This window comes from Parasteatoda tepidariorum, chromosome 1, assembly GCF_982258835.1.
Source record: "Parasteatoda tepidariorum strain Cologne lab strain chromosome 1, Ptep-v5.0, whole genome shotgun sequence".
Lineage (NCBI taxonomy): Eukaryota > Metazoa > Arthropoda > Arachnida > Araneae > Theridiidae > Parasteatoda > Parasteatoda tepidariorum.
Window position 1 is genome coordinate 128,424,186 of NC_141755.1, and position 26,905 is coordinate 128,451,090.

Genomic DNA, 26,905 nt, shown 5'->3' on the forward strand with positions numbered 1-26,905 from the left:
TTATTACAATAAAATTATTTAAACTTGTACCATAACAGAAAAGAGTGGAAATTAAATAACATTTTTAATATAACTGAACATTAATATCCTAACATTAATTAATGTGATACAACCTGACAACAAATGTGATATTTAAATAAATGCATAAATACAGAGATGCCAACTTGCTCCGGACAGCAAATATATATTTTAAAGTGGTAGTTTATCAATTGTAATTCTTGGTTTAATAAATTCAATTTAGTAGATTATTATCCACCACTATTTCTAAATAATTAGTAAGCTTATAAAATTCACCACTTTATGCTAATTGTGTCATGCAATACCCATTAAAAAGCAAGCAAATATAGTCAAATATTTGCAAAATTTACTTCGCAGCTATTTACCGTTTTTTTAATTAATTTGGCGTGTCCGGAGCAGTTGGCATCTCTGTAAATATTTTAGGGCACAATAGCCATTGAAAAAAAATGTATAATGCCATTGTCTAAAGTAATTTCAATAATGCAATAATAAAAAATTGGCATGTAAGTTAATATTCAAATAATATAAGAAATAAAAATACAATGAGATTTCATAAATGAATTTTAAAATTTGGTCATTTTATTTTAACAATTGTATTGTATTTATAACAATTGTATATTTGGTCTTAGCAAAACACTTTTTAAACTTAAAATTCAGATAATACATAAAATGATGGAATATTTAAGTAATTATATAATAAAGAAATACTGGAAGTTTATATGCACACGTGGAATTAATTGCTTACTACTTATTATGAATAAAAGATATATAAATATGTATAAAAGATAGTATATATGATATGTATATAGCACAATACACTTTTACACAAAGTATTAAAAAAAATAAGGCACTTTTTTTTAGTTCTAAGTAGGTTTCAATGTAAACACAACAAAAGTAATGAAATAATGTATGGGTTAAGAAGGTTTTTTTTAGAGGTTGAAACTTCTGGGAAAAATGATATTAAAAAATACTGTCAACAAATACATACATAATAAAAACAACTGGCAAACATTAAAAAAAAAAGTGTAGAGACCAATCAAGTAATGAAAACACTTAATATATATGGGCATTTTCAAATATAGTGTTGTTTTTGTATCAGTGACTACAAAAAATAATTTTGTTTCTTAAAAAAAAAAAAAAAAAAAAAGACAATTTGTAAATTATAAAATTGTTCATTAAAATTTATAGAATAAGTAAATTGAAATAAAAATTTACATGTTTTAAGTGCATAATTTTACTTCAAAAACCAAGTAAAATTACATTAAAATATAATTTTCTTGGGTCACTAACACTAAATTCTCACTTTTGAGCCTTTACCTTTTTGTGGGACATGGCTATTTTCCTCTGAAAAAAAAAAAAAAAACTGTGTACATATAAAACGAAGTAAAGGCTACAAATTCTGTTTAAATATCAGATTGTGAAAATGGTTTTTAAAATTGAAAACAATTCAAACTTCTCTCACTAGTTTAGGATTTTAAATGTCTGGTCCAAACTTTTGATGTGCAAGTGGAGCACTATGTCCAAGTGCTTTATTTTTTTAAAAAGTACTTATGCCTACAATTTAGAGGTAATTTTATGAGGACTGTGCATCCCCATTATGCACCTCAATCCTTTCAAAAATGTCATAAAATATTATTTATATTATTTGTCTGATTGAAAGAAAACTTTTTCTCTTCCTTTTTTATAAAACTAAGGTGAGTTGGATAAGAAATTACAAGCCTTGTTTTCCTGTAAGCTATAATTAGGAGGTCAATTTCAACAACATATACATAGCTGCCAACATGAACAGGAAAAAATCCAGCTGATTTTATGAAATAATATAAACTTCACGATAATTGTTGCATAATTTACTAAATATTTTACACATAGGGAATTTTAGGGATTTTTAAAATCATCAAAATAGAAAAACTGCAATATTTTCAAACTATAATTGACATTAAACATACTTGGAATGTTATGCATTATGTTTACTCAAAATTTTGAATATTATTAGGCATTTAATTCATCAAAGAAAGAGATTTTAGTATTAATATAAACTGCATATTTAAGAACAAAAAGAGTTTTGAACTGATTTCTATAAATGAGGTTCACTTCATTACATATTAGTAATACTTATTTAAATATTCAAGCAATAATCTGCTTAAAAATTCTATTTCAATAGGGATTTTTTAGATAACTTACTCAATTTCAGGTAATTTTCTAAAATGCACAAAAATCAGGAGAAATTTGATTAAACCAGTAGATCAGGAGAAACTGGCAAAATACAGTAGTCTATTGGAAAATCCAGTAGAGTTGGCAGCCATGCATCTATCGTTTTGCTTGTAGAAAACATAAAAACTTGAAGACAATTAATTGACACTAGTTCTAAAAATGCTCATATGATTAAAATTTAAAAAAAAAAAAAATTAAAATCAGGGGGTGAAAATCTGTATTTAATTGAGGAAAAACAAGAAATTACTAAAGCTGTAATTAATCACAATATAGTGAAGGACGGATTAAAATAATCTAACAGTAGTTTATTTAAAGATAAAGCTTTAAGGCTGATTTAATTCTTAATGGTTATGATGATTCTTAATGAAAAATAAGTGAAGTTTTATGACTTCATATTTTTACTAGTATTAAAAATACATATCAAAAGCAAATATTGTTAAATATAATTACATTAATATCTATAAATAAGTAGTTTTTATTCGTTTAAAATATTGTAAAAAAAAATACTGTACAAGAACAAAACAAAAAATATTAGTCGAAATTAATAACTAAGTTCACCTTATTACTAATAAAAAAAATACATAAATACATAAATAAATAATGCATAGAAAGTAATGTAAACCATATCTATTAAGTAGGATAATTGAATTTTTTTAAAATGAAACCCGTAACTCTCGCAACAAAATAAAAGCAATCCAAGAGGTAACTGTTCTCACTCTGCAAGTCAAGAGCCGCAACCTGATACACATCTTCCTTTCCTTTTCTTCAGACTTTTTTTGCTGATCTCTGAAAATAGTAAGACGTTACACAAAATATAAAAAGACAGAAAGTGTTAAAACAGATGAATAATAAATTTTTGTTGCATTTGTTAAAATTTAAGACATTTCTTTTAAAATTGTTAAACATTGTGACATATTCACATAAGAAATACTGAAGTTTGATCAATTTAAAATGAGATATGTAAGCTGCAGTCAAGCATGGCACCAGACTCTGCCAGGCAGAGGGTCAAGCCACCCCGATAGGGGAGCTCAAATAAATTAATTCAAAATATTATTTGAATTAAAACACATTTTATACTTTATATTTTTTTCACATCATTTTTTTCAAATGTGTTTCTAAGAAAGTAAAATAAATTATTTTGATACCATAATGTGCAGATTCATTTACAACTCTATTTTAATACTCATATATGAGCACTTATAATTGAATTTATTAGTATACATACACTATTTAAGAGAAAATTAAAAAAAGAAAAAGATTGACAGAACAAACTCACTCCTTCACTTTGTCCAAATAATTTAAAGACAGAATTCTTTGAGTTAACTGGTGTGACTTCTAACAAAATACTTTTCGTTACTGAATGCGGGGAAAGTGTGCATTATAGTCAGTCTCAAAAATTGTGATATGAGAACAATGGAGTAGGACAGTCTTCTTGTCTCGCCCTATCCCTCAAGGGTGTAAAATAACTTTCCATATGGACACAAACAAAAGACTTGTCTATCAGATTTTCAGATGAAAAGTGAGCAGTAACTGGTGGTAAAGTGTAAGTAAAAATAAAACATTCTCATGTTAATGTTTTTAATTTATTCTTATTTACAAAAAATATAAATAAAAAAAGTTTTTTTCCTTTTTAAGAAATTAATTATATTTTTTTCAAGACAGTAGCATTTTCCCAACAATTTTTAAATTTGTCCTGATAGGGAGACAAACGATGTCCGACAGGAGGCAACTGCCCCCCCCCCCCCGACTCCCTACTGGAGCCGCCCTTGCTTGCAGTCTTTCTGTTTATTAGAATGCGTATAAAGGCATTGCATGCAATGTACAAATAAGCAAAGTGGGAACATATTTAACTATGCATGTTACTCGTGATATGAAAGAAAAACCTCAAAAAGCAGTAGAAAGTGCAGATAAAACTAGTTATAATTAAAAATAAAACTAGTTATAATTAAAAAACAAACGCTGCATTAAAAATAAGGATGTTAATATTTTTTTGTTTCGAAAAATATTTATCTACACTAAATATAATTTTTTTTAAAATTTATACATAAAGATCAATTTAAAAAAAGCTGTTTATTTTTATATTAACTATCAAATTGTTTTTAGGTACGTTAAACAAAAAAATAAACACAAATGTTAAGAATAAAAAAAGTAAGCACAACACACCAGATTCAATAACAGCTCTGCTTTCTGTTAAAAATTTCGAAATTGGTAGACACTAAATATAATAATAACATAAACACTAAATTTAATTAATTGTAAAAATACCATAAAAGCTCTAGGACAGGGGTGGCGAACCTTTATACGTCAACGTGCCATTTTTTCTAAAAAATTGTTTAATGAGATCATAGACGTGCCGTCAAATAATTTTGACTTCGTGATTACTGGGAAAATAATAATACTAAATACTATCAACTCAAAACTCCTTCTTTACATTGACAAAAAAAATACATTGTGCAATGTCTCAGTTATAACACGTAATTCAACCAAAAGTAACACCAGTGTGACTTCTGTTGTTGCGGATTAGATGACAAATAACTTATATTAGGTTGTAAGATGTTAGTTTAAGCAGGACTGTTAATTTCTTTTGCTAGTTATTTATTGTTTGCTTGTTTTTTATCGTTATTAATTGTTTTTTAGCATTAATTGTTAATTTTTGTATTAATAATTGTTTATTATTTCGTTTGTTTTTTGTGAATTTTAATTTAATTGTTACATATACTTCATAGTGTAAGAACATTTGTGTAATAACAATATATAGTATAATTGTGTAATAACAATACATAGTGCAATAATAATTGTGATCGTGGCGTGCCCAAAATATTGTGTCGAGTGCCATAAATGGCACGCGTGCCATTGGTTAGCCATCCCTGCTCTAGGACAAGATAATTGGAACAAAGTGGCATTTCATATACAGTAGTCTCTGCTTAATGTGTTAAATTTGTGACAACGATTTTAATAACATTAACAGAGTGATAACAATGAAAAGGAAACCAAAATGACATAAATTGAAGAGAAAAATTCACTTTATATTTATGCAAAGCATTTTTACTTTAACATATAAAAATGATACATAATTTAAAATTGATTGTCAACAATTTTCTGTCATAAGTTCACTCTGACTCATAATGCTTTTTAAAGACATTGATGCTGTATTGCAATAAACATTTCAAAACTTTCATTGCATTTCTCATTTCAACATTTGAAGAAGGTGGCATTTTCTTCTGATTTGTCAGTTCCAACATCTTTTTTCCTATAACAATCTGGTAAACTTCTGATTCCATTAATATGAAAGCATTTTCATCAATAGGATACCTGCAAGTGACGTAGTGTAACCAGCTCGATCCCGATTGGTTGTTAAAACGTGGCATTTGTTTACTTTAGCAACTGTTCTTTCCATCCTATTTTGAGTAAGTCAAGCTCGATTCCCTTCCCTATCAATTCCCTTGAATGACATATTCAATATTCTTTCATAAAGATTTCGATTCTGTCAATATATATTTCTTACTTAACATAAAGACAGGCACGAAGCCACGTGGAACATAAACAAACTCATTACGCATCGAAGTTGCCAGTTACACAAAGCAAAAATATATCACGTTCACAATAAAATACATAAACAAATAATAAATCTAATTTAAGTAAAAGAAGTAGAAAGGATTATATTTCAACTAATTCGATGTGCGATACGGCTCAGTATCTGATTGACTTATAGTTAATTAACTTTCTAAATTATGCAGAGAAACTTAGCTTAACTTTAATGAGTCATTTTGCTGATAAAGATTATCTTACACTGACGTCATAGGTCACATGTGTGGGTATGGGAGGTCTTCTTCTTAAAGTGCAAGTACCTCATTTTCATCTATAACTAGAATTTTTAAGATGTCAAATCTGAAGGATGTTCTATAATTTTTTCAGTTCTCTGAACCTCCCCCCTGTAAAATCTTGCATAAGCAAAGCAGTTTCATATCGCTTCAGCAGAAACTTGATCCCATGAAGTTGCTAAGAGGTGCACTGCATCAAGATCGTTAGTTATCATGGCTAAATGTTTTAAAATGTCAATCTTTTGTTTCACGTTAAACTAGTTCACTTTCTGCCATTCATATTGTAACTCTACGAAAGTGAGCAATGCATTAAAATGATGACATGCTAGTTCTTAGTTTGAATAAAACTCGCTATTCCAAAAGATGAAAGAAATCACATTTCATTAACAACAAATTCACACACCCCAGAGTTCACCTGCAGTTAAAGAAGTGGCAAAAGAAATTGAATTCTAGTATAAAAGAAGTAGAATTCTTGGCAATTCAAACATAAGCATTAGCACAGAGAAAGAAAAGGCTTCTTCTAAATACAGAGAATGAATAAATATAAATGAAAAATAAAATAATAAGAATAAACAAAACAAAAAATGTGAATATTAACTGCAATCAAATTAAGCAGAAACTACTGTTTTATATATGTTTCAATCATTTATATGCTGTGGCAGTCAAAATCACATTGAAGTAAATTTACTGAACCAAGAAATAAATACTAACCTCTTCAGGGGAAATTTTTTTATTTGATTTATTTACTTCATACTAAAAGGAATTTAAAAAGATAAAAAAAAGGGCAATACCGTCATGTGGGGCTACTTTGTGCAAATTCGAATTTGGCACTTTTCAAGTGCTGTTATTCAGTATTATGTTTTTATCACGTTAAAAACGTGTGGAATTTGAAGATAGAAGTCTCCTCTATTACTACTAAAATTTTTTTGAATTTTAAAACAATCTCAGAGTGTGTTTTGTTTATCCAATGTCAAAAACTTTTCAAGATCGTCAGACGTCAAAAAGTGTGCGTGGAAACTTTAGCTGTGAAATGCATAGACGTTGATAAAACAATTGTCGTAAGTGCAAAATTTTTTATTTTATACATTAATAAACAATTGTATCAGCGTTAAAAATTTTTTAAAATTAATAACAGATTAGCGGAAAATGAAAAAAAATTCCCTGTGGGGCTACTTTGTGCACCCTGTGCAAAGTTTCATTCGTTTTTTTTTTTTTTTTCGACAGAAAAATTATTAGAAATAAAAAAAAAAAAATACCTCGAACGAGAAATTACCGTGATTACACTTGTAAACATTATTGCACAGAAAAGGAGCAACAATGTTTGCAAGAAGTTGCTGGTGATATGTCAATTGCAGAAGCTTCTCGGAAGTACAAAATCCACAGAAATACCATCTCTAATAAAATTCACAAGAAACACGTGAAACGTGCTGGTAAACTATTTTTTTTCTTCTACATAGGTTTTCTAATAAATTAATCAAACGATTTAACGCATAAAAATATATTTTATAGGACATCAGGTAATTTTGACAGAAACTGAAGAGCAAGTTCTGTCATGCTCATTCAAGCATGCTATGTTCAAATTTATAAATATTATACATGTTAATGAATATGTAATAATTATTATTTTTGAAATTCCATCCATTTCAATGTTCAAAAATTTATATGGTTTCCTTTTGTTTAAACTCAAATGTTTTGAAATAAACATTCTTTTTAAGAAAAAATTCTTTATAAAAAAAGTTTTTTTAATGCTGAAAATTATTTTCAAACTAATATCTTCACGTATCTTAATGTTTTTGTTATTAAAAATGTCAACAATTAACTTTCTTAACAATTTTATATCAATATTTTACTAAAAACATGATTATTAAACTGAATTCCTATTGCTGCACAAAGTAGCCCCACTTGGGGGCTATTTTGTGCAAGGTATGTTTTGACTTATTATTTGTAAATATTACATACAAATAATGCCAATATTGATCAAATTCACTCGCCTGAGTCCAGTTATGAGTATAATATAGATAAATTTTACTAAAGTTTGAATTAACATAGTTTTTTTACAGGTCAAAGTTCAAAAACTGCGAAATCCTGTACAAAGTAGCCCCACATGACGGTACAATAAAAATTCAAAAAACAATGTAACGCGAACATTTGTGGCAAATGAGCATTAATGGTAACCTATGAGTTGAAAGATGAAAATTAGGTATAATCTTGAATGAATATAAAAACATTAGGTGTACACATGTGTAAGCTTGTTAATTTTTTATAAAATAAAAAACTAACAAAAATAAAATTGTAAGCGATTCAAAGTAAAAAATTACAATTTGATTTAAGTTATCAGTATTGCAATATGATTTGAAAATTGGTTAAAAAAAATATTTTATAAACTCACTGTTCATTTAGATAATTTTTTCTGAAAAAAAGGGAAAGAGAATTGATGCTTACTTACTCACAAAATTTTCATTTATTTTAGCTAAATCTACATCAGCTGTCTCTTTCAAAATATCTTCACAAAATGTAACAGAAGCAATGCGTTGGAAAAGGGCATCAATATTTTCACCTAAATTTTCAAAGACCCAATTTGTACATCAAATCATTAATTTAAAAAACAATCCTTAATAAATATTTAAGTATAAAAATACTAGAATTGGTTATAATTGACTTCTGAATTGAAAGTATGCTAAAATAAATGAATGAGAATCTGTATATTAAGTTAAATTAACACATGTCTTTTGTGCAGTTACTGTCTACTAAGAGCGAAAAGTGTCAATGAAACACCATAGATCAGGGGTCGGCAACCTGTGGCTCGCGAGCCACAGGTGGCTCTTTTGATGTAAAGCTGCGGCTCTCCAGTTCCATATGAAAAAATTTATAAATTGTTACCAAAACACTTAAAAATAAGAAGAAATATTTTTAAGTACCTAATTTCTCAAGAGCTTTCTATTATAACCGGTAATTACAAACCGCTACGCTCAGGCTCGTCGTTAACGGGGGTTAGAGGGGTGTCTCATTCCGACTCGATTCCGAGTATTCACCCAGAAAAGTATCAAGTCTGTAGTCTGTTTGAGCATGCCGTTACCAACACTATGAAAAGGCACCAAAAAAGGATGGTGCCCGCGGCTCTCATCTTGTGAAACAGCAGACAAAACCCCGGAAATTTCTGTCAACTTGAAAAATCCAGGGTGTTTTAAAAGTATTTAGCTAGAAATGCCTTTTTCTCACGTTTTCTCTTACTCTTTCTAAGAATAAAGACAATATCTTTGTCCATGTCGTTAAGAAGGGTAAGGAAAGGGCTCAATGCACATACAGCTGTTATTTTCTCTATATGACTGTCCAGTTTCTTTTCAATCACCCCACCAGTTACTTCACTGAATTGTCCAGTACCAGTTTACAAGTACTTAGTTACTCAAAGCGTATTTTATAAATTAATATTATTATTGAATGTGTTGTGTGTTGTTACATATGGCTTTATAGGAAATATTAATCCATATACAATATTTATTGAATGTAAGTATAAATATTTTACGATTATTTACTATTTGCAGTCTTATTGTTTAAATATTAAGGTAAAATTAAATTGCATTAAATATGTTATTTTCAAAATAAATTAATTCCTCAATTATTGCTTCAAAATTTAGGTATAAGACTTTTTTTCAAAAAAGAAAAAAAAAATTATTGTTTTAAAAATATATATGGGTAAAAATTGATTTTTCTGAAGTAGATAAAAAAAATTTTAATCTCTTTTCTTTAGTAAAATGATTAAAAGAAAGAAAAAAGAGCAATTAAAATTTTTTTATGTTATTTATATTCATTAGTAGGAGCTTGAGATAGAAATAGATAAATCACATTTGAATTCTAAATATAGGAATTCTTTTTCCTTTTTTAAAAGTTATTTACTAAGCTTTTTAATTTTGTGTTTGAAATAGCAATTTATTTTTAAATTTAATTTTTTCAGTTGAGATCATTTTTTATTTAATTGAAATTTCAAAAATCAAATTCTATATTTGTTCGTAGTATTTGTTTTTATAATAAGTTCAAACTGCAATCCTTTATGAACAAAACTATACTAATGCTTATTTTATTAAAAATTTAATGCGTTTAAAAATAGAAAAGCTTCAGTTTTTTTTTTTAAATAATTTTTTTAAAATCTTTTTTGTTACTACGTTGATGTATTTCGTATATATTTAATGTTTTTTATATTATATTTTAGACTTAAGTTAACAATTTTCCATTTGTTTAAGTTAGTTATTAGTATAAAGAAACTTAATATTTTTGTAATTATGTAAAAACTCAATTCGCAGTTTTGTATTAAAAGGCACGATAATTAACAAAATAAATAATTAACAAAATTGTACTTTAATTGCCTTAACTAGAAAAAAAATAATTTTGCGACTTAAGGGTATTTTTTTTTATTTAATATTTAAAAAAAAAAACTTAAACGTTCTTCGGGAAAGCATTATTTACAAATCATCAAATTTTACAAATATTTATGATTTATCATGCTACAATGTTTGAATACATAGTTAAATTTTTTTAAATTTTATTTATTATTTATATTGTGTTATTTTCATATAAAGAAATATTCGGATAAAAAATTTAGCATTCTACAAATTATTTAAGGCAAGAATGCATGAAAAAATTTATCTGTACTTCCAAAACTAGTTCATCCCCCCCCCAGAAAAAAAGAACTATTTCTATATCCCCATTCAAGATTTTAATCACAGCTCTTATATTAATAACAATGTAAATTATAAAATGAATAATAAAAATAAATAAATTATTAAATAAAAATGAAAAATAAAATTTTAGTAATAAATAAGCATTAAAAATAATTATTCGCAAATAAGATTACTAAAATTAAATAAATACGCATATAATATTTGAAATGCATGAAAAAGAATCCTACTTAGATTAAGAATTTTAAAAAAAAATGCACGAGTCATAATTGATGTCTGATAATTTTTCAATTTAATGAACAAATACTAATTTAATTCTCATCTACATTTTTTAAAGCCTTTGATGTGTATCACATGTTATTATTATGTAAAACATGATGTTATGAAAAGACCACCCTTAATATAAATTTTTATAAACCTTGTCAAAAATAAAGATAAAAATCTACTTCAGTGGAAGTAGTAAATTAAAATTTAAAAGGGAAAAAACAAGCATATGAATTTAAAAAATATCTAATACAATACATTGATAATAATCTTTATAATAATAGTAATAATAACAGGCCTGTTTAATTGCCAGGTGAATGTTAAAGTTTTTAATTTATAAAGTTATTTAATTTGGTAAAAAATCGTTAATCGCCTTTTTACACTTGCCTTCCTCAATAGTGATTAGCTTGTTTTCGATAGTTAAAATTCTAACGTGTGACCTCTATCATTTCTTTTTCGCGTTCACTTGAAACAAAATTTCCTTAAATGCATATTAAGAGCCGTCACTCCGAATCACCTGCATATTATTAAATTTCATAATCAAATACAATAATGTTGTAATTTTGCGTACAAAAGATATTTAAAATAATAGAAGATCGTTACTTTCAATGACTTTTATTAAATTAATTTTTTAAAAAAATGTTAAATTATTTGAGTCGGAAAGCTTGAAGCTCTATAAATTTTAAAATTTTTTACAATAAATAGAAAAAGTATGTGACCATCGTTTCTAGCACTTCATCATAAGTCGATTTAACGTTTGCTTTGACAAAATTTTTTTAATTTATTTAAATGTTCAATAATTAAGTGCTTAAAAATTTTTTTTTAACAATTACAAGAATAGACGGTACATATTTCTTAAAAAAGGAAAATTGTGAAAAAATTTTGATATAATATAAATGAATATTATTGCGGAATTGCTATGAAAAATTAAAAAATTTGATTATAAAATCTATCTGATAAGATTGTGTTTCGTTTCACATTCAATAGAAAAAAAATCGCGTTTTCTGTTAAAAATTTGACAAGAATTAGTAAGAAAATTTACAATTTTCATCGAATTTTAATTATCCAAGTATTCTTATCCCCCCCAAAAGAAATAATTTTAAAAAATTAAAAATTTAATTTGAAAACTAAATTTAAAAAAAATTATTAACGTATTTCAAAAATAAAGAATAAATGTATTCAAAATCGTTTTTTTAACTAAAAATTAAATATACATAAAAAAATTCTATAGTATTAAATCAAAAATTTTTAGTGGCTCTTTAAACGCGGGAAATTCTGTAAAATTGTAACTTTTGGCTCTTTCATTTCAAAAGGTTGCCGATCCCTGCCATAGATTGTTCTAGCTAAATAAAATATCACTTCCATGTTACAAAGAACACTTTTCTCTACAGAACAGAACCATACCTTTAGGGTCAATAAGCATAATTTAATAATGTCTAATAATGCAATAACTGCCTAATAATGCAATAAGTGTCATAAAATTTTAATTTTTAAAGGTTTTCATTGCTGGACATTGATTTGTATACTTAAATGTATGGTCTTAATGTAAAAATTATTAATATTAAGATAATCATGAGATAAAATGTTCAAAATTGTTGTTTTTATTCCCTTCAAGTTTCTCAAAAAGTTTACGTTTTGAGAAAATCATTTATACAAATATATATATATATATATATTAGATTGTTTTAAATTTTTTAAGTTTGTTTTGTTTTTAACATCACTTAAAAATGCTGAAAATTATAATAAAGTTAGAATAAAAATAAATTGAATAGTATTCATAAACTAAATAAGCAAAAAAAAAAGTTACGATTTACATTAAAATAAAAGAAATGCAAAAAAGAAAAAAACAAAACAAAAAAAAAAAAAAAAAACAACTGAAGAATACAAACCTGTTTTTGAAGATAAAGGCCAATATTCAGCATTAATTGTGTTAGTGCTTTATGGAAAATATTCATTATATGAAAATGTTCAACAAAAAAAAAGACATAAAAACTAGTAATTTATGTAAATAATATTTTGTTTTTAAAAAAAGGTTAGTAAAAATTTATGTAATGAGAACCTCTTGCTCCTCTGTAATGTGAAGATGCAATGCATTTAAACTTTTCTTGTCCAGCTGTATCCTACCTAAAAATAAACAAGAAATCTCAACAAATCATAACATCAAAAATAAATCTACAGACAGAAAACAACAATATATATATACAGTTTACTCTCGATATCTCAAAGTTGGGGCGCTAAAATAAAGTCAAGAAAATGAGTTTTCAAGAACAAGTTCTGAACCAAATATGTTCTAAAAAGTAAAAAAGTAATTCTAAAACTTAGAGTTGTGGAACATCAGAATATAAGTACTAATAAACATATTTGTATAATAGTTGACTACAAGTCTAAATGCAGCAATAATGAAAAAAAAACTTAATTTTTTTTTTAAAGTAACGCAAAAATAATTATGCATTAAATATAAAATAATTAATTTACGATAAACTTACATTAATAGAGTTCCTTAAAAAAAAACTCTACCATCGTGGCCTGTCAACATCGTTTTCGAAATAGCTCATTGTTCTCGGAGCATTTCAGGAAAGATTTTAATAAGTGGACAGCATTTTCTCTTGAGACACAGTAATGTTGAGTTGTGGTATGTGATGATTTTTCCAAGAATTTTTTACTTCGAAAAGTATTTGACATAGGAATTCAAATTAATATTAAGTGGATATGCAATGCTAAGGGAAAAAGTATTTTCTTGACGTAAAAAAGCTTTAGAGACATCAAAGTTTGCAATATCGAGAGTACACTGTATGTTATATATATATATATATATATATATATATATATATATATATATATATATATATATATATATATATATATATATATATATATATATATATATATATATATATATATATATATAAGATTGCTTCTTGCCTAATTTTTTTAATAATAAATCTTACTAAGAAGTATAAGATTTTTAAATTAATTGCTTTCCTCAACAGCTAATCCTTGAAAATTAAATAGCAAAGAGGAAAAAAAAGTTAGTAAAGCTAAAATAAAACACATTTTTCTATTTTTCATTCATCTACAGAGGAACAAGAAATATCTTAAACAAAGTTTTAAACCAAATATATCTATAGATGTTTATAAATATTTTGCTTGGTTACACAAGTTCTTTGGAAACTAAAAATCAGTCTTCCAACAGGAATCTGCTCAGTACACAGAGCTAAAGGCATCGATGAAAGCTCACCTTATTCACTAGACTTGAATCTAATAGATTTTTCAATTAGATTCATTTTGGAGATCAGGGTTAGTACAGTGATGTTTGAAAACGGGTTAATACTAATATAATTATATAAAATTTTGTACACCTTACAATTAAAAAGGTTGATGATTATTATATAATAAATGATTATAAATAACTATAAATATTTTTTACATAGAATTATTTTTGAGTAAACAAATTTTACAATTGTTTTTTTAAAAAATGTACCTTGAGAGATATGATAAATTGGGTGAAAAGTACGGGTAATGAAATCAAGAAACTCAAATTTTCAATAGCATTCCAGACTGAACTATCGAAATATTATTTTCCAAATTTTCCTAATCAGTAATTTATAAAAAGGAATATATAATCAAAGAAAGCATGATATTATTTTGTAACAAAAAACATGGTCTGCTCTAGCTTGCATTCATAAGGTTTATCCGTTTGAGTTCTTTGGAAAAAAGAATAGATCAAAAGATATTCAACTGTGTTTGTAAGTATTTTAGAAAAGTCTTACTCTTAGATGAAAATGTTTTGAGATATTGCTATTTAAAGTTTCCAAACCATTTTTATTCATACACACTCAATAATGTAAATAATAATGTGTGTTTCTCATTTATATTAGTTTCAACTTATACTTTTATGATGTTACAAATAAACAAAACTTTCCGATTATCTAAGAGGAAAAAATTCATTATTTTTGTAATTTAGAAATAAAAATACTTAAAAGTATAAAATAAAGAAATAATGGTAAAAATTTATGTATATAAAAATAAGTAACTCAAAAAAACAACTATATCATGAATCTTTAGTTTAATCCTGAACCAAAATAACAGTACTATCTAAGTTCTGTTATCTAAACCACATAAACCTTCTAATTCATAAACTAGTAACTGAAAGTACAATGAACAAATGTGGTCCCATTGCCTATATTAAACATCTAGCATTAGCGATTTGCATTCTGAAACTGAAAATAACTACAGGGACTACTCCTTCTTAGTTTGGAAAGAGAAATCACAGCTGCTATAAGGTTATATGAAAATATAAGTAATAAGAAAATGTTTTTGCAATAAAAAATCTTATTATTCCCCCAAAATTCTAGATATAATCTTTTTCTTTTTTTTTGAAAAATGCTATTTAAAATTTTAATTTAATATTATTTAAAATGTTTTCCTTCATTATCTATATTATATAAAACGCTAATATGTACGTATGTATGTATGTATCAATAAAACCGATGATATTTCTTTTCTCGCGCTGGCAACAGTTTTAATTTTTAATTGATTGGATTCGGCGCGCAAGAGCACGTAGTGAGCAACCAGATAACAATAACCAGAGTGAGCATTATCAGGTTGTTCAATTCAGATTCATGCACTAAAAACATGACAATATTTAATTTAAACTCAATTGGGAATTAATTAATTGAAGTGAGAATGCTTTAAAAGGCCGCTGTTGAATTGATATTTTTCTACTGGGAGCTACCTAAACGTCTAATAAACGTTTAAGTGTTTGTATTGAATGCATTGAATTTTTTTATATTTCGCGTTTATTTATGCATTGAATTTTCACGCTTTAAAATGCAGAATATTAGTGAAGCAATATTTGATAATTTATTTTGCTAATATGTTTCTTATTTAGCTAATGTTTTGATTTTTTCACCATGTACAATCTAAATAGCTAATATACTTTTTTAAAAGCCAATAAGAACATTGGTAGAATTCTTCTACATAAGTACAATACTATGTCTTTGATGATAATATATTATGTCTTTGTGCTAGAACATTGTGTTCATTGGCGAGCGAGTGCAGCGAGCCATGGTTCACGGTGTGAACCACATAGGATTGCGTAGCAATTCTCGGGGGATGGCGAGCGTTAGCGAGCAGGGGGCGGAGCCTCCTAGTTTATTAATTATTAATGCATAGAAAAAAAATATTTTAAATTTTTTTAAAGCATTTAAGTGGGGGGACAATAATTAGACTTTTGCAATAATAATTAAAAACTGTCTAATAATGCAATAACTGTCATAAAATTTTAATTTTTCGAGTTTTTCATTGCTGGACATTGTATACTTAAATGTATGGTCCTAATGTAAAAATTATTAATATTAAGATAATCATTAGATAAAATGTTCAAAATTGTCGTTTTTTTCCCTTCAAGTTTCTCAAAAAGTTTGCGTTTTGAGAAAATCACTTATCATATATGCATTAAATTGCTTTCAATTTTTTAAGTTTATTATAATAAAGTTAGAATAAAAGCAAATAGAGTAGTATTCATAAACTAAACAATAAAAAAAGCTATGAATTACATTAGAATAAAAGAAATGCAAAAAAATAAATAAATAAATAAACTGAAGAATACAAACCTGTTTTTGAAGATACTGGCCAATATTCAGCATTAATAGTGTTTGCTACTTAAATAGCCTCATTTTCTGTCAATTTATAAGCAGAATTCACCTGAAAAAAATAAATTATTAAGAAACTCTAAATATTAAAGTTCAACCTAAATCAAATTTCCTAGCTAAAAGAGACATTTCGTCATTTAAAAGCCAAACATTAAAACATAAAACCTGAAAATGTTTAAAAAAGAAGTATTTGAAATAATTTTTGTACAATGGTTATAACTGTAAAATATAAATTGTAATACAATTTTAATTCTGATACAAAGCTGAAACTTTTTATTGTTCTTCTTACTCTTTAGTGGAGTAATGGACTGTTATAGTTATTGATTAATTTTTAATAAAGCCAAATATAATATACATTAAGCTTAAAAGTGCTACTTGAGCAACTTTTAGCTTTGCTTTTTGGTTTTGCATTTGAGATCTTAAAGCTGTTTTACAAAAGCTCATTGTCGCATAAAATAAAGGTTTCTTTTTGTAAATGTTATTTTTATAGCCACTTTATAAATTATGCGGACACTTTTTCAGAAATTGAAAGTTACACTTTTAATAATATAAGCAGTCAAAATATGGCAAACATTACAAGGTTCATATCTAAAATGAAGAAAAATTTTAAGAAAGAAGTGAAATAAATTAATTTTCAGAACAGTATAAAAGATTCATAACAATTCCATACTTATTAACCCTAAACAACTAAACATTCATAGCAGACTGCTGACTCCAGCCAGTTTTGCGAATTAGCAACCTTGTGGCTACAGGGCAACCAAATATAGGTACAGACGGAAAACATAGAATTACAGCTTTGCCTCCAGTGTAAGGCACTTAAACTGTGGTTTTATTTATTTTCCTTGATGAAAGAGCTCTGAAAAAAAAAACCCCTCTTAAATAATGTGATTTTAAAAGTTAAGCATGCACATACATAACCATAAACCAAGTGGCAGAGTAACGAAGGAAAAATAAATACATAATTAAATTCTTTCAATGTTTCTTAATGTTTGAAAATTCTGCTATGCATCCATTCAAATTATTCAAAAGCAATTTAAATAAATTATCTAAAAGAACTAAATCAATATAATAAAGAAAACAATATTTTCATATCGTAATACAGAAATCCCATAATAAATACTATTTATTACTAAAATTTTGAGATCAATATACTAAAATAAATTTTTTTTTTTAAATGTGAGCCATTATTATTAGGATTACTTCAGTTAATTACATAAAATCCTTTCATGATTATAGAACTGAAAAATAATGTTTTAGGAGTTGTGATGCCTTTATAGGCATTACATATTTCCTAGTATTTAAAGATTTCTTTAATTTCCTAAATTAAATTTTTTTTAATCATTCTTAATCCAATTTCCATTAAATTAAACTAATTATTTAGTTTTTATTACATTTTATAAAAAGCGAACATAAATATGTTATTCTTTTCCTATTAATCAATACAACGGCTAATTTTTTAAAAATTAAATACAAATGCATAATTTATTAAGTCATGCCACAACTTAATTGAATATCAAAATCTATTAACTCTTTATTCCTTAATTTCTCTAACCACAAAAGTTAATTTAAATTACCAAGCATTCAGAAACTTCTTGTTTCTGTTTAATAAATAGCATGATTATAATTTAAAAATTCAATAGAAAAATTAATAAAATATTAATTAAATTAAGAAACGCCATGATAAGAATATATTAAGACTTACAACTGCATCTCTGAAGGTACCAATTAAAAACAGCAATGGTTCGCTAGTGCATTTTAAAGTTTCATCAAGCCACTTGGGTATGATGAGAGGACACAGAAATCAAATACTAAGATCACAACTGCAATAAATACATCAAAATAAGAAAACAAAATATTGTAAAGCATGATTTCAGAATAATAAATAAATACAGTATACTACTCTGCCAAGGCAAATTCACTTGTAAAGTGTAATTTTGACTAAATTGGAAAATTTCTTATAAAAGCAGATTTTGTAGCAGTATCTGGAACATTTATTAAATGCACAGAATATTCTTACTTTACTGAATTGACAAAGGTATATGATGTAAATGAATTTGGGTGAATAAATGTAAATGAATTTAGGCAAATTGAAAAATGAAAATTTAAAATAAAAATTAGAAATGGACCTAAAATATGTTTCTCCTAGATAAATACATGGCTTGATGTAAGATTTCAAGACATTAAAGTCGTTGCAGTAGACATTTTCTGGAATGTTCTTTAGAACCTTGGCGAAAGACTTTGTAATGTTCCATCGACCAACAACACCAAACAAGAACGTTATCAGACAAATTCCTAAATTTTGTTTACATTTCTGTTTTTTTTTTTTTTTGCTCCCATTTGGGTGAACCCATAGTCTGTCAGCAGGGGTAGAATTATCGGTTACTGCATCACAACACGTCTTTTCGGTTATGATTTAAAATTAACATATATTACTCTTTCTTAGGGTCTCTTAATAGTTAATATTAAACATTCAGGTTATGTAAATTGAATGGCTTCATTACTGACTTCTTCATGGCCTTCAAATAATGCGAGGGTAATCTGGTAGAATTGGCATTCTGATAAACACTCATTACCAAAAGTGATGTAGAAAGTAGACTGAGAAAGTATCATAAGTTAACTGACCTCTTTACTGGTCAAAGTGTGCTGAGATGTTTATTTGCATAAAAGAGTGACATTACCTACGATCAAATCTTACATACCATGTGTGGGATATAAATATTGATTATGTCAGTCTTCAAGATAGAATCGAGTTAGCATATTTTATATACTAGTGAATCAGTGTTTAGAAATCGTAGTGGTAGTTACACCACAAAACTCTCTCACCAGAATTTTATCATGGATAGAATTCGATGAACGGATACCAATAGTTGCCATATTGGAGAAAGACCCGGAGAGCTGCGTTTAGTTGACCGAGTTTTGAGCTTTTGTCGTGAGAGTCGTATTAAGTTCACGGTGGTTGCGTGTGTGGTCTCTCCTGTAGTGCTATTAGCAGTCGAGTCTGTGCAGGATTTCCGATGTGTAATGAGACTATACTGTAATGTGTAAATGAGCAACAGCATGAGGAGGACAATGATATAGTCACAAATAGCAAGTCAACTGTTCAATGTGGACCATACATCAAAGTATGGCGTGTTCATATCACGTTTGCAGGTGAACTATGGAGGGAAAGGAGTTTCTGACAATGTAAACCTTCATCTATTAAAGGAACCACTAAGATAGTATTGAGTTAGCATGTCTTATATATTGGTGAATCAAAGTTTAATAATCGTAGTGGTAGTTACGCCACACCATGCATATTATCTCAGAATTGAAGTAACATTAATCAAGTACTATATGCAATATATTTCTACAATGAAGTACGATTCATTTTTGTTATCACAATCTTTAATATATATATTTAGAACTTTGATCAAGTAATGAATCATAAAAAAGAACACAATCAAAGCCATAAATTATTAGAGTTTTAAAAAAAAAAAAAAAAAACCAAACAAATATCAAATTTTGTGGAATCAGTATGGAGAGAAATTCAAAACCTATTTGCTGGATACAAATGTATTGGTTTTGATTATTTCAATTAAACTTCTGTAGGAATTGTTCTCTAAATTGGTAAAGCTCACCAATTGGATATTAGTTATAGATATAGTTCATACTTAAACATCAATCTATTAATGTGCAAGTTTTTATAATTTAATTTTCAACATTAGTTCTGTAGTGGTAATTGCATATGTTAGTGCTATATGGAAAATATACATTATATGAAAATTGCCTCCCCCCCCCCAAAAAAAAGAAACATAAAAATTAGTAATTTATAAAAATATTTTGTTTCAAAAAGAGAGTTGGTAAAAATTTATATAATGAGAACCTCTTGCTCCTCTGTAGTATGAAGATGCAATGCATTTAAACTTTTCTTGCCCAACTGTATCCCACCTAAAAATAAAAAAGAAATCTCAACAAATCATAACATCAAAAATAAATCTACAGACAGAAAACAACAATATATATATATACAGTTTACTCTCGATATCTCAAAGTTGGGGCGCTAAAATAAAGTCAAGAAAATGAGTTTTCAAGAACAAGTTCTGAACCAAATATGTTCTAAAAAGTAAAAAAGTAATTCTAAAACGTAGACTTGTGGAACATCAGAATAAGTACTAATAAAGATATTTGTATAATAGTTGACCATAAGTCTAAATGCAGCAATGATAATTTTATTTTTAAAAGCAACACGAAACTAACTATACAATTAAAAAGATTAATTTACAATAAACTTACATTAATGGAGTTTATTAACAAAAACTCTAAAATCATGGCCTGTCCACATTGTTTTCGAAATTGCTCATCAATCAATTTTTCTATTCGAAAAAATAGCTGCCAAGTCATCGTTTTTTATGTTCTTAGAGCATTTCATGAAACATAATAAGTGTGCAGCATTTTTTCTTCTTAATGTTGAGTGGTGTTATGTGATGAGTTTCAAAAAAAAAAAAAAAATCATTCTTCATGAAAATAGTTGCTTTTTTTTAGACTTTTCAGGCAAAAAAAGTTGCCATAGTCGCCTCATGCCAAAAATAGTTGCAAACAATTGCATCTTAGTTGCCTATGGCAACCCTTAATTTAGTAATAAATATACTTAAAATTATAAAATAAAGAAATAATAGTTAAAATTTATGTATATAAAAATAAGTAACTTAAAAAAAACAACAACTTAATGATAAATCTTTAGTTTAATCCTAAACCAATGTAACATTACTATCTATGTCCTGTTATCTAAACTAGTACAAAAGCACCTAAACCTTCTAACTCATAAAGTAGTAACTGAAAGTGTAATGAAAAAATGTGGTCCCATTGCCTATTTTAAACCTCTAGCATTAGTAACAATTCATAACAATAAAAATAGATCAATAGACAGAAAACAACATATATATATATTAGATTGTTTTTTGCAAAATTTTACTAAGAAGTATAAGATTTTTAAATTAATTTAATTTTTCTTAAAATCCTAAAAAATTGAATACAAAAGAGAAAAAAAAAGTCAACAATGGTAAACCTTCTAACTCATAAACTAAAAACTGAAATAAACAAATGTGGACAACTGTTATGAACAAACGTGGTCCCATCGCCTATTTTAAACCACTATCATTAGTGATTTGCATTCTGAAACCGAAAATAACTAGAGGAACTGCTCCTTTATAGTTTTGAAAGGGAAAACACAGCTGCTAAAAAAAGTATCATCTTTGACGATGACACTTTCAGCTGGATTTCAAACTGAGGAAGAAAGACCATTTGGGTTAAGTTGTTTCATTAAAATCACTCAATTATCGCCATTATTTCTGAGCATTAGTTTTATGTTTATTTTAAATTTAGACATGAATTCAACAAAATTAATCACTCCTGAGTATACAATATTGTGAGCTTAATAAAAACACTTACTACTAATAATTATTATCTAAAAGATAAAATGCTGAATAATTAAAGGTTGAACAATGAAAAGATTAAAAATTATTTAAGATAATAAACTTACAGTTGCAATATGTAAGGAACTCCTAATATATAAAATTTTTCTGCTTCAATATCTACCCCAATAGTTGCCTTGTAGTTTGTATCAAACGCTTGTAGACAAAACCTTAAAATGAATAAAAAAAAATATGAATAAATAATGAGCAATAGTGAACACGCTAATAAGCAATTGAACAATCAAAAAAAAAAATTATTTTGTGCTATAGAAGCATTTTTAGAATTATTTCTAAAAAGGAACATCGATTGGTTAAAAACTTCTGATACTTCACATTTTTAAGAGAAACATAAAAAAATAAAAACAGATATATAAAAGCAAAACTTTTGATAAAAAAAGAAAGGAAAGAAAGAAAAAAAACAGGGATATATTAAAACTAATGAGCAATAGGTACATTAAAAAGAATTTTTTTTTATGCTTTCGATGCATTACTCTAAAAAGGATCATTAATAAGATAATTTTTTGATACTCTACATTTTTAACAGCAACATAAAAAAAAGAAAAACATATATAAAAAAAGCACTACTTTAATTACCGCCGGACAAGACAAGTTTTCCCAACAGCAACATCCCCAACAACAATGACTTTTGTCAGTCTGAGCCTATAAAAATGTAAAGATAGTAAATGTTTTTTGAAGACACACATATCGATAATTCAAGTTACATTTAATATGCAAACTGGGGAAAAGTCACATTTTCCCTGACTATAATTATTTCAATTACAGTAGAGCCTTAATTATCTCGGAAAAGTTTTTGATTTGAATACTTCTGTTAATTGAAATTGATTTTGAAGTGTTTTTTTCTCTTCATGCATACTTATTTTTTTCTTATTTAAATTTCAATGCCCTTTTATGTAAGCAAAAATAAATGTTTTATTATTCGGTGATATTAAAAATAAGAATTGTTAAATACTCAAACAAGATATGTTTACTAAATTGTATTCCATTATAATTAAGAAGTTGTATGAATATTACAAATAAATGAAATGAACTTTGAATCAATGACATCAGCTAAGAATTCAAATACAACTAACTGCTACAATAAATATACAAACTTTACTTTCTAAAAATATTTTGAAAAAGGTATTGTAATTTTAAAAAAAAGATCTTTAATTTTGAGGGAAATTCCAAACCTGAAATACTGAGTTCTGGTGAAAAATAGGGCTCTGAGAATCTAATGCACCCTGAGACAATGCTAAATCAGATAATATGATTATTTCAATTGGGTACTGCAAGAAGATCTCCCACACATGTGACCTACGATGTCAACTAATCTTTATCAGCAAAATGGCATATTAAAGTTGAGCCAAGTTTCTCCACATAAGTCAGAATGTCAATTAATTAAATACAGAACCTATATCTCACATCAAATCAGTTGAAATATAATTCTTTTACTTAACTTAGATTTATAAAATGTTTATGTGTACCCTGGCAACCAATAATTAGTTTATGTTCCACATGGCTTCTGCTGTTAAGTCTCTGTGTAAATATATGGTGAAAGAATCAACAACCAATCAACATTGAGATACCCATTTGCAGGTATCCCTCTGTCTAATGTAACAAACTTACTTCAGACAGTAGAGGTCTTACTTTATTTGAATTAATTCAGAGTAAGCTAACAATGATTAATTCAGTATAAGATAACATGTATTTGAGAGTAGAACTAAAAAAAAACAAAACATGATTTAAATCTTTATAGAAAAGCCATAGGCAACTCTCTTACAATTATTCATTTTAAATTACTTTAATAAGAAAAATACCATAGAGAGAAATAATCTTACATTTCACATTTCGAACTATTTATTTTATGGCAAGCACTGTGAATCCGGTAGGAAAAGTTCATTTCTCCATGTGGTGAACAATCATAGTTGTATGGCTAAAAAGCAATAAGTGAAATTTTAAAACGTTAATCAATAAATAACAATTATACATGTTTTTGTGAATCAAATCACTATTGACAACTAACATGAAAAGTTGCTGAAAATTATTTTATTATAAATTTTTTACTACATATAATACAATGGTCTCTTGAGCCATTATAAGGGAGGAAGCAAACAGGACATTTTTTTCAAGGCTCTGCTTTTCGAAAACTCTACACAGTTCTCAGCTAGTGATCTCTAAAAAATAATTTTTTCTCAATAATAATAAAATTTGGATTTTAAATTTATTTTTGCGAATGAAAATTTGAAACATTTGTTTTCTATTACAATTAAAGGGATAGATCTAATAATCTAAGCCTAACTGCTGAAAGCAGTGGTCTCTACCCTATATTCATAAAAATTGCAAAAATAAGATAGATCAAAATACTTTTATATGCTTATTAAAGTTAAAAAGTTCTCACTTCTAAAGATATATAAATAAATTATCCCCAAAGATTTCTAGTGATGGCCTCTTAATATGAGACTCCATTTTTTAAATAACAGCAGTTACAATTATCTCCATAGATTTCAATGGTAAGCTATATCGAAAAGTAATACTCCATTATAGGTGTTCTCCTAAATTATGGAATGAAGGACTCATGAATGAGTCCTCATTCAAGAATTCTTTGGGCAATTTATTCATCCATACTCATTCGAAAATTTCAACCATCTCCCTTCAAGAATATTGACATTTTTTTAATCATTGTTTTATGCAGTATAAAGTTCTATAAAATATGCCCACAATTTTGCTTACCCTAGGAAATTCTGTAATTGTTCTTTCTTCAACAGTTTTTCTTAAATGAACTTCATAGAAGGTATTCTGATCATTTTTTGTATTTTCATCCATATGAAGATTTCAACCTAAAATGAAAAATAAAATTAAATATTTGATAACAATTTATTATTTAATAAAGATATTTAGTACATTCATTTTTTCTAGTCTCTACATCACGTCAAATCAACCATTGGATAAAATGGTATTTGTGTTGTTTAGTTTTGGCTCAAAGGTAGAGGGGAATAGAAGAAAATTACCAAGATTCACTCTTTTCACACCATTTGTTTCCAAGTTAAGTATTTCTGGAAATTCAGAAATTTTTTCGATAATTTTTAAATAATTAAAACTTGAGAACTATTTATCATAGAGAGGTAAATTTATAATTATAATTTTACGAAAGTGTACTTAACGATCAGTCCCGCAGTGGACTGATCGGTAAGACACGGTTCCCAGCAGATCACCGAAGTCAAGCATCACTGGCTGCGGTCAGTGTGCGGGTGGGTGACCACTTGGATCAGTCTGCGTAGGGACCGAGGGTGTGCGGTATTGGTCCTCGTTAAACTGTGCTACCGTAAAGTGCTCGACTTTGCGCGCAGGTCGTCGGGCTACCGAAGCGGGGGTGCCATCCCTTCCGCAGAGGATCAAAATTGTGATGGCATGTCTTCGGATCATCCTCCGGGATGTTTCCCAGACCGTCGCCAATAGCCCATTGTGCAGCTCTAGTGCGACGTAAAGTAACAACAACAACAACAACAAAATATATAATAGCTTAATTATTAAAAGAAAAATTAAAATGTTAGGAACAAACTATTAGAGTGAACTAGACGACAGGAAATATAGCTTTGAAGGTGCAATAGATTTTAAGATACAGCTTTTTAAAAAATATAAACATTAAAGAAATTTTTAAAAATACATTACTTGAAAACAAATAGTGCAAAAAATCGGGTATTTTCATGCCAGAAGCAGCTTTTTACAGGTGCAGATAATTGACATAAACTTCTAATAATCTATGAACAAAAATTATACAACCACATTCATGGTTTGTTTCTAAGGCACAACATAAATTTAAATAACAAAATAACATGCAACCCAAAAAAAATTAGAACAACTTATAAAGAGAGACTACAATTTGACTCTCATCATGTCATTTTTGTAAACAACAGTAAAACAGAAACAAAATTTTGAAAAGACGTTATTCAAAAAATACTCATTTAAAAATAAATATTAAGATGGAAATTGTAATACACAATTCCACTATCATTATAGTAGTTATTTTTCTAAACGCACGTAAAACATAAATAAAATTTAGAAAAGAAGATATGCAAAAGATAAAATGAAAAATGCCACTGAAAGATTGTGATTTTTTAAAAAATAGATACTAAAACTAAATTATATATATAAAAAAAAACAACATGTACCATAAAAAATTAGAATAAAAACTTATCAAAGATGGGCTGCACTTTCTCTATTATAATCAATTTTGTAAACATACGTAAATTATGAAAAGGTGCATTAAGTACAAATTGTCGGCTAATGTAGATTTTTAAAATAGTAAATATTTTAGCTATCTTTTTCATCAACTTACATTCGTTAATTTAAACACAGTTTTAAGTTAAGATATGCTGATAGAAAAGAACACAAAACCGACTTACTTTTTGTTCTTTTATTTATCAACAAAGTGATAGGGGCTAAAGTAGAGTTGTATTAGTTCTGTTTATAACAGTAGCACAGAATAAATTTAGAAAGTTATTGAATTAAAGCTCTGAAGGAGTAAGTAAAAAATCAATTTTCTATTATCAGAGTAATTAAACACTAGTCGATGCAAAAAAATAATAAGTTTTGAATCACTTCATTGGAAACGTGAAAATGACTCATTTCATCTGCTCACTGTTCCGTTGACTGAGATTGTTTGTTTATATTTTGCTTTCAAAAATGAATTGTTTAATTAGTCTTTGTAGTTCCTGTTTCCGTAGTTAATGTATTGTTAAATTGAGAAATGACTCATAAATTATGGCAGCTGCTAAATTTTTTTAATAAAAAGGCGAAGTTTTATTTCGTAAACA

General features: G+C 27.0%; 1 pseudogene across 1 annotated transcript; it reads right to left on the reverse strand.

Moving 5' to 3' along the window:
- Positions 1–1,150: 1,150 nt before the first annotated feature.
- LOC147816922 (ras-related protein Rab-34-like) lies at positions 1,151–26,902 on the reverse strand (annotated as a pseudogene). Its single transcript, XR_015429506.1, has 10 exons — positions 26,428–26,902; positions 24,822–24,928; positions 23,930–24,024; positions 22,686–22,751; positions 22,160–22,261; positions 20,504–20,568; positions 18,344–18,461; positions 16,603–16,693; positions 8,497–8,607; positions 1,151–3,015 (listed from the first exon to the last, which is right to left on the reverse strand). The product of XR_015429506.1 is annotated as a ras-related protein Rab-34-like (transcript).
- Between the last annotated feature and the right edge of the window lie 3 nt (positions 26,903–26,905).